Here is a 10,101-nt window from a genome sequence, read left to right as displayed (position 1 = left end):
TGCAGAAACAGCCTATTTAATACAGGTACCCAGTTAGTGAGGTAGAAGACTAAGGCTAGAAATCTGCATTTTCATTCTCAACCTGTACACCAATTTACTTCTCTCTATTTGATTCAACTCCTACAAAAAAAGAGACATATCTGAAACTTACTTTATGTTTTACTAGAGGGAAAAAAAAAGATTCAAAGAATTGTCTAAAAAAAAAAGATATTCAGGGGACTTCTGGTTTCTAGTTCTGCATGTAAGGTGCTAAAAAGTAAAAAGCTGAAGAGACTGAAAAATCAACTCTCTTCTTGGATCCTTAAGAGAGGGAAGAATATAGGGCAAACATAGGACAACGCATATTGAAATATGCCAGAGGACTCTGTCTTAAGAAGGCCTGCCCTCTGGCGAAGATAGTTAACCAGAGCCTAACCTGCTGGGGTATTTATCAGAGTCTAACTGATCTGGAAGATGAGAACTACTCAACTCCAGCCCCCTCCAGCCTTCCACATGGTAGAAGGGAAATATCCAATTTCAAATCACTCTAGCCATTCTGTCCTACCTAAGGGAGAAGAAAAAGCTGAGTAACACTTGTGAAGCTCATAGTTCAGAGGAATAGGCTCACTAAAAGACTGATCCCTAATCATAGGGCTATAGAATGCTTCTCCTCCTTATACCAGGTATATCATGTCTGGCTACCAAGAAAAAAATTATGAGGCATAGTGAAAGGCAAAAAACATGATTTGAAGAGAGAGAGCAAGTATTAGAACCAGACATGGCAAGGATGACGAAAGTATCACACCAGGAATTTAAAACTACTGACATGTTGCTTAACGACAGGGATATGTTCTGAGAAATGCATCATTAGGCTATTTCATCATTTTGAGAACATCATGGAGTACACTTACACAAATCTAGATGGTACAGCCAACTACATACCTAGGCTATATGGTATAGCCTATTGCTCCTAGGCTACAAACTCAAACGGCATGTTACTGTATTAAATATTATAAGCAACTGTAACACAATGGTATCTGTATATGTAAACATATCTAAACAAAGAAAAGGCATAGTAAAAATACGATACAAAGATTTTTAAAATGTATTGGGCACTTACCATGAACAGAGCTTGCAGGATTGGAAGTTGCTCTAGGTGGGAGTGAGTAGTGAGTGAATGTGAAGGACCAGGACATTACTGTATACTGTAGATTTTATAAACATTGTCCTACAAGCCTTCTTCCTGCTTCCTTCTGACAGGATCAGAAATAGAACATGGAGGCTGTCACAATGTTGCTCCACAAACAGGGATGTGGGATGGACTGATTGGAAACATATGAGGAGAAATTGGAGGGGTAAGGCCATAAAAGGTGGCCTGAGGATCAGTAGGAATAAGAAATCAAAATGGAGAGATAAAAGAACATAGGGGATTGTCATGGCAATGTAGTTTTGGTTATTGCATGCTGGAGCAGTGGTCCAATTAAGGAACTTTAATTCATAAAAAAAGGGGGGGTGTGTTTAATATAGAGAGGGTATAGAACTGAGAGCTCAATATTTTGACTTTCAAAATTTGTTTTTGGTTCCACTGATCTTATCTGGCACAAAGGGCTCTCTCTAGCATTGAGTTGATGGAAGAAATAAAACTTATCTATGCTTTACAACATTACAACGTGAAAGTATTTCCAAAGACATGGACAGGCTGGCTCCACACTATCCCAGAAAACTTTTACTAAAGTAGCAGTGGCACTTGATATTGGTTAAGGTTCCTCCTGTGGACCTGTGTCCTTGTACAGGATCTTAGAGCCTCAACAAAGAATTTACAATGATGTACATCAAAGACAATCAAGCTACTTCTGGGAGGGCTATAGCACTCTGTGCTGAAACAGGTCAGTGGCTTGCTGACTGGGATATAATCTGTGCACTCAAAATTAAGTTGCTGTAAGTGGGAGGGAATCTCCCAAACCCTACAGATATTGCTCCCATCAGAGAAGAAAAAATCTTTCTGAACCACATAGCCTTCCATTTCTCACAGGAAATTTCATCTCCATTATAATCTTATGGGACCATCATCACATATGCAGTTCATCGTTGACCTAAACGTCGTTATGTGGTGATTATTATTAATATGTTAAAGGCTCTAATGTCCTTCAGTAGGTATATGAATAAGCTGTGATACATCCAGATACTGGAATATTATTCGACACTAAAAAGAAATGAGCTATCAAGCATGAAAAGACACAGAGAAACCTTAAATGCATATCACCAAGTGAAAGAAGCCAATCTGAAAAGGCTATATATTGTATGACTCCAATTATGTGACATTCTGAAAAAGGCAAAACTATGGTGGTAAAAATGATTAGTAAGTTGCCAGCAGGAGAGGGAGATGAAGAGGCATAGCACAGAGGATTTTTAGGGCAGTGAAACTACTCTCTCTGTATATATTATAATGGCAGACACATGTCATTATACATTTGTTCAAGCCCAAAGAATGCACAACACCAAGAGTGAGACCTAATGATCACTACAGGCTTTGGGTGACTATGATGTGTCAGTGTAGGTTCACCAAATTTAACAAACATACCACTCTGGTAGAGGATGTTCATAATGGGGGAGACTGTGCATGTGTTAGGTTGGTGGGTATATGGGATATCTCTGTACCTTTCTCTTAATTTCATTGTGAACCTAAAATTTAAAAAATGAAGTCTTAAAAAAATATACACACAAGTGTTTTTAAATAGTATTTCTATATAAAAGAACCTTATGGAATTACAGCAATCACTGAAGGAGTATGCTACTTTCCAGGTGTCAAAAAGTTGAAAGTATAAGCACTTACACTTATTCAAAGTGGAATTCTTAATTCAATCAACATTTAGTGAGTGCCTCCTATGTGTGTAAAACTAGGTAGTCACTGGGGATATAATAGTGAACTCAACATATATGTAGTTTCTATGCTCAGAGCTTATAGTCTACAGGGGGCATCACAAACAATCACGAATAAAAGAACTACAAATTTGGGCCATGCTACGAAGAAAACAAAGATATGCTGAAATACAGAGCATGGGGAAGTCAAAAAGGAGAGTTTTAGGCAGAGGGTGATTAAGGCCTTTATTAGAAGCCACATTTAAACAGTGTCCTCAGGATGAAAAGGGGCAAATCTTGTCAAGAGCTAGGTACAGAGCTTCCAGACAGAGGAACAGCCTGTAATGTTCTTGGTGAAAAAAGATCAGCAAGGCTGGGGATTACAATGTACAAGGTAAAGAGGTAGCAGGAGTCCATTATTCAGGATTTTATAGGTCGCTGATACTGCAATGAGTATCCATTTAAGCATTTAAAGCAGGGTAGTAATATTTATACTTAAAGAAATTTAGGTTTATAAAAGACATTTACATTTTTAAAATGATTGACTCTGGGTGCTGTGTGACCTATGCAGTGAAGTTAACCTAGAATTACCTGCTTTGGTAAAAGGCAATTTATTCTTTGCCATAGACAAGAAAATCGAAGCTCAGAGAGGTTATATTTACCGACTAGATCACACAGTCAAACAGAGCCAGGAGTCCAAAGCCTCAGTTCTTCCCTGTTGCCACAATTACCAAAAGACCCTGTGCTCACTCACCCATTCAGCCCCATTGAGTCAAAAGTGCACTGGCCTCAAAATTGTCCTCCTGAAACAATAAAAAACAAATGTGTGCAGTATTTTTAAATATGTCCACAATTTTTCTGCTAGGGAGCCAGACTAATAATTCCCCCTCCTTTGAATAACTTAAAATTACTTCTTTCTCTCACACTGATTGATATTCTCTATCACTTGAACGCTACATTTATGCCCCCTTTTTCGTGGCGAAATTTCTTCAAGGGATCTCATTTGTGTTTTGTTTCGTCTGTTTTAAAAAACAACAACTTCATTGAGATATCATTCACATACCACACAATTCATCTATTTAAAGCATATCTCTGTTTTAAAAATAATTTTTGAATTCAGAGATATCAATCTGGGTCTATCTTTAGCCCACAATTAGTGCAACTGGTTTTTCTTGAGTTTGTTTGCCTGGTAAATACTTATCAGTTTCTCTAGTTGACTCATTAATTTCACCATGACAGGGATGGACAGGGAGCTACGGCTTGAAGCAACTACTATACGGCTCAGAAAAGGACCTTATGAGGCTGTTTCTCCTGCCTTTGGCCATCACCTCTAAATCTTGTTCATGTGTATTTGGTGGAGACTGCCTCATGTAAAAGTAAGCCAAATGTGATATTAAAAGCTATTATCATAGAGGAGGGAAAATATTTATTTACATAAATATTTAACATATAATATAAATAAATCATATATAGTTTCTTTATGACTTTGCTATTGTGGCTTCAAGAAACAACTGAATTATGTACTTTTCTTCTTTCTGGTCCAAAGTATATTATTCCTGGAAGACATTCCTTGAAATTTCTGGCATCAAATGAGTGCTGTTATCTGTTTTCATCACCTTGATAAAGTTTTCATTACTTTTGTTTTAGTACTAATTTTTGTTGTCATTAATTCATTATAGTCTATTCTTTTTTGGGGAGAGGGGATTTAAGGTTGAGGGCTACTGGGTATTAAACCTTACTTATAATATCCTCTTCCTGGAGAACTATTTTAATTTGAACAAATGTTCAAATTTACTGTGAACCTGGATAAAATCTGGTTTTATCTAGATTCTCACCCATTAGATTTTTAGCTGACTTCTTGCTACTTCAGAATATTTGTCACATTTGATTTTGTCAAATTAGACATATACCCTTCAAGTATTATGAAAATCTGACATCCCTGAGAATATTCAAAAGAAATATACCATCATGTTCTCTCAAAATTTTTTGAGAAGCACCTTTAGACAAACTGGCCTCTTGAGGTGATTAAGCAAGCAATACTCGTTGAGATTTTAAATCACTATAAGTTTGTTTCGAAGTTAGCTTAATTTATCAAGCTTATCGCCTTGTGCTTATGTTATAGACATAAAATGTAATACCTTTCTCTTGAATAAACTATTATCATAAAAGGAAAATATTGCTTGTCTGAAGGCTTAAAAAAAACAGAACAAAACAAAACTGAGTGATGTAGACCAGGGTTTTTTATGATTCTCTAGATAATTCTACTGAATTATCTGTAGACCAGGGTTTTTTATGATTCTCCAGATAATTCCACTGAAAGAGAACTAAGAAACAAACTCATTAAGAAGCTGCAATGCTGAGAAGGAGCAGATATTAAATATAATGAGTGACAACTATGGTGAAGGTACATGATGGGAAAGTGAATAGTGGATGTCCCACCTACAGCACAGCTACCTCTCAGCTACTGCTGAGTTTTGCCATGTGAAAATACAGGCCCAGTGTTGCCAGCTCTGATTCTTCAGAAGTTGCTAAACATTGAAATTTTAACAAAATCTCCCAGTTTTTATGTTAGAAACTCTTGAAAATTTTAAACAATGTCCAAGACATCAGTTTGCCACATCTGGTCTAAATCTGTTAAAGCAAAATACAGTTTTTAAAGTCTTTAGCATAAATAATCTATGTTGCCAAGAAAAAGGATAGGAACTCACAAAACAGGAAAAAAGTACCCTGTTTTAAACTAAAAAGTACCTTGTTAACTCCAGTAATAAAAACAAGCCTTAATATGAAAAGTGAGAGTCTGAAATAATGATAATGCTTTCCACAGAGAAGTTCAGAATATTATGGTTAGTATTGTTAACTAGACAAATTAAATTCATTTCTTATTTCTTATTCAAGGGAAAACTCCCATTTCTCAATTTCAAATCCAAATGAGAACAATTCAATGTATTATTCTAAGGAAATGAGCGGCATTCAAAACAAAAGGTTATTACACATTAGATAATGCAAGCATTTATATAATGAACAGATGGGTTTATAAAGGAAAAAGGCTACAATATATCATATAAAATTACCTCAGTCCATGGGCTTATGGTGAAAGTAGCCACTTCTGATAGTGAGCTAGGTTAAGATCAGACACCCAAATTTCATTTAAAAGCATCTAGTCAAAGACTTAACACTAATATTGGTAAAATTTTTCCATTATGAAATGATCACACAATTAAACTTTCCTTGAGCAAATAAGATAGCCAATAGGATGAAGAAGGAGGGAGATTTGGGACTGTAGTGATTCTGTACAATAAAGTCTAAATTCTCTTCCTGTATTTCCCACTAATTTATTGATAAGCCACACAAAGCAAAAAGAAATCTCACAAGAGTGCCTACAAGTCTCTAATTAAACCTTATGTAACATTTCATTGAAATTTTATTCCTTTTTCTTGACTCAATTACCTTACGTAGTAAATATCTTTCACCTTCTGAAATCCTTATTCTAAAATGTTTTCTTCCTCTCGTGGAGCATAAAGTCTTATAACATAAATGTTCTCATATTCAGATTTCTCTTTCTTAGTTTTATGAATGAACTAGCTACAAAGAAATCTAGTTTTTCTCCCAAACGTGCCAAGAGCTAAGCCCTTTTCATCTCAGGCACATACTATATTCTTACTTGGTACATGCAAAACAAATTTTTAAACTCAGTTACTCTAAAGTTTAAGATAGGACTCTATTTTAATCATAGCAATATAAAACATATTACGCTTTTATCTTCCTCTTGCTTTTGTCACAAATGGGTCTTCACTGTTCCACCGCATTTATTGGTGACATGAAGGGCTGCAGCTGAAAATCTGCTGCAGCATTAAATACAAATATTCATCTATTTTTTTAACTTTTGTCCAGTCTCAAGGAATTATTTGTTAATTGTTGGCTAAACACAAGGAATTTCACCAATTTGATTAGGATGTTTATAGTTATATTTACTCCTCTCTGTCCTTCGAAGGGCTATTAACTGCTTATTCTCTCATTTTATAGCTTGCACAGTAGTGAAAAAAGAATAAATTCTTTCTAGTATTCTTAATACTAAAACATATAAAATATCTGAATCACAGAACTTGATCAATACAAAATTAATACCAAAAAAATACCCAAATTTAATACAGAGCTCTTTTGGTCCTTTTGATTTTTGTGATATCTGGAACATGGACACTGTTTTTCCTGTAATCATTCTCTACAGCTAAATTGCAATAAAAGTATTGATTTTAAGGAGAAAGGAACAACATGAATTCAAGTGGTCTTCAACAATATTTTGCCTTCTCTGGGATATGGCTATAGTTACATTATACCACTCAGAAGCAGCATGGCAGCCTTCTATTTGAATTCTACGAGTAGATATAATCAGCTTTAAACTTCATCTTTCATTTTCTGTAAAGATAACTGAATTCTATCAACTGGAGAAGGTCGAAGTAGGGAGTTCAAGCCTAAAACACAATTCACATACACTGACAGCTGTTAGTACCACAATACTTTCATATTATAATGGGTTACCTCATACCAAGAAAAACTCTACAGTTCTAGATTATCTAACCATTTCTGTGAAAAATTAATTAATATTGGGGAGAACTGTATTCACAACTACTTTATTTATTAATTTTTTTAAAAACAGAAAAGAAAAGCTTTATTAGAAGGGAAAGAACACTTCCAGACATGGAAGCAGGCCCGAGCAAGAGAAGCGTGGCTCAAAAAGGCCTCACAACTACTTTAAATAAAGGTTTTTAAAGCTCCATTATTTTAATTACCTTTACCTATTATAACTTTAGGGTTTAATTTATGGCTCTGAATTTTTACATTAATAAGAGCATCTTTTGAGTGACTCCAGCATACTAGGTACTATACAAGACACTTCACCTGGGTTATCTTATTTAACAAGTAACCTTTGGGACAGGCATTATTATTATCCCTTTACCCATGAAAGAAATAAATAAGTTTAGACATGTTAAGTAACCTAACACTACCACAGCTAAGAAATGGCAGAGAGAGAACTAAAACTTAGATATCTGCCTGATTCCAAATCTCTTACCCACATCATGTCACGTCTCATCATACCAGGTCACACCTCACCTCATTCAACATGAATGAAAACATCTGCATCTCAGCCTTACTGTGACTAAAGTATAAATTGCACAAACAAAATGTTTTTAATGTCATAAAAGATTCTTTTACGTTTAGTTTTCTTTCATTCATTCATTCATTCATTCATTCATTCATTTACACGTACAGCACCTGGTCTTCCTAGGTGGTCTCCCATCCAAGTAATAACCAGGCCCAACCCTGCTTAGTTTCTGCAATCAGACAGGATCAAGCATGTTCAGGGTGGCATGGCTGTAGACTACGTTTAATTTTTAAGTTATGTAAAAATTATCAGCTGAGAAATAAATTGACTTATACACATTAAAACCAGTCTGTCAGATAAATACAATTTATACTAATTTACCAACCTTTTACATTTTAGTATAATAGCTACAGGATTAAGAAACTCATCTTTATTTTCAGAGATTATATACTCAGCTTTAAACGTGAGCTGAAATTATTTGGAAAGAAGGGAATAAAGAAATGTTAGCAAGTATAATCTCAGGAGTAAAACACAAGAGTACTATTTTCTTTTTTAAAAAAAGCTTTATTAAAATATAGCTAACATACAATATTATATTAGTTTCAGGTGTACACCATAGTTATTTAACACTTATATACCTAAAGAAGTGATCACTGTAAGTCCAGCAACCATCTGACGTCATGCAACGCTATCACAATATTATTAACTACATTTCCTATACTATATATTACATCCCCAAGGAGTACTATTTTTTAAGAGTATCTCATTCAAGGGCTGGAAAGAGGCACTTTTAATTCAAACCTAAGGCAATGCTACTAGCAAAATTTAAAGTACTGAATTTTTGATCTACTGTAACAGATGACAGTATTATATCTTCATCAAAAAGCTCACTCCTAGAATTACCTGGTATTTTCTAACTTAGGGTAAGTCTAGAGATCACGATATTATTTTTATCTTTGGTTTCCCTAATGCTACTTACAAGGAGTTAATACAAAGATTCAGATTACTGGCTTATTTTACAAGAACTGCTTTAAGACAACCTACAAAGAAAATGAATGTTTCTTTCAAATACTTCTACCAACTATTTCAGAACACATCCTGTGTGAGAAGGGTAAACCAACACAGGCTAACAGGAAAAATATCTTTCAGTACCTCGTAAAAGGGTTTTCTTTTTTCTACTGAAATAATAAACAAAAACATAATAACTTTGACTGAGCAGATGACTTTTCTTCTCTACTCAAGAAAAATAGATAATAAAACTGTAACGATGAAGCCAGTACCAAAGAGCCACAAACACCTTTCATTGGTGCAAAGTCACAAGGGTCCTGAATCTTTATTTTTCTTATAATTATAACTCAAAATTTTTTTTAAATAAGGGATTTGACAACCACAGTTTGGAAATACAAGAATAGTCACCATAACAGGCTACAGAACAACAGGCAGGCTTAATGATAGTCTTGAATAATTATTGGATTGCATTCTCACTACTGATTGCCTCATCCCTATCTTCCTTCCAAAGAACTAATATGTCTCCTCCATAAATATTTACTTTGTGACTGATGATCTGAATTCGTAAGCTTTAAAGTAACTTTTCACCTTGTTATTACTTTTAAAAATACCCTATCAAAAGCTTAGTAGTAAAGAGTCCCTCCGAAGTTAATGGGACTTTGTAAATCAAAATTTCAACCTTTTCTGTTGATCAAAGGAATATTAGGTTGTCATACAAACTGTATTTCAATTTGAGTTCCTCCAGTGTAGAAAGTCAACTTACTCCTGCTGTTTCGTGTCTTGTTTTAGTTACTTCATTTCAAATTATAGGAGCAAAAGAAATCTACTTAATACCTGCCTATAAGCTCCTTCGATATAGGTGCAGATCTTTCTCGTTTGTTACTGTACTCCTGTGCCAACGCTGGGCCTAACACATAGTTTCTCAATAAATTTATAATCGAAACCAATGCAGTCCCAATATTCAATCTACCAATAAAGGAAATCAGGCTGAAATCACTAACCTGTAAATTGCTACTATTTCAATGCACCTCCTCTGTAAAGGAGGAAATTAGGATGATTTCACAGTTAAGGGTGGGGAAAACACACAGACTCGCGAAAAAGTTCAATAGTAAAGCAATGGACAGAGAATCTAGGGAAATAGTAACCTCTGACTG

At 34.9% G+C, this 10,101-nt stretch overlaps 1 protein-coding gene and 1 pseudogene across 6 annotated transcripts in view; both read right to left on the bottom strand.

Moving 5' to 3' along the window:
• Positions 1 to 10,101, bottom strand: part of CSNK1G1 (casein kinase 1 gamma 1) — a 153,678-nt gene that overhangs the window by 114,899 nt on the left and 28,678 nt on the right. Inside the window, exon 2 of one of the 6 annotated variants that reach the window (XM_011363345.2) lies at positions 3,593 to 3,641. The exons of the other annotated variants lie outside the window; for them this stretch is intronic. The gene's annotated coding sequence lies outside the window, so the exon portion shown is untranslated. The remainder of the gene's footprint in view (positions 1 to 3,592; positions 3,642 to 10,101) is intronic. 6 annotated transcript variants of the gene reach the window in all.
• LOC111742079 lies at positions 8,098 to 8,216 on the bottom strand (annotated as a pseudogene).

This window comes from Pteropus vampyrus, unplaced genomic scaffold, assembly GCF_000151845.1.
Source record: "Pteropus vampyrus isolate Shadow unplaced genomic scaffold, Pvam_2.0 Scaffold85, whole genome shotgun sequence".
Classification (NCBI taxonomy): Eukaryota; Metazoa; Chordata; class Mammalia; order Chiroptera; family Pteropodidae; genus Pteropus; species Pteropus vampyrus.
Note: the sequence above shows the minus strand (reverse complement) of the source record. Positions and strands in the feature narration are given on the sequence as shown.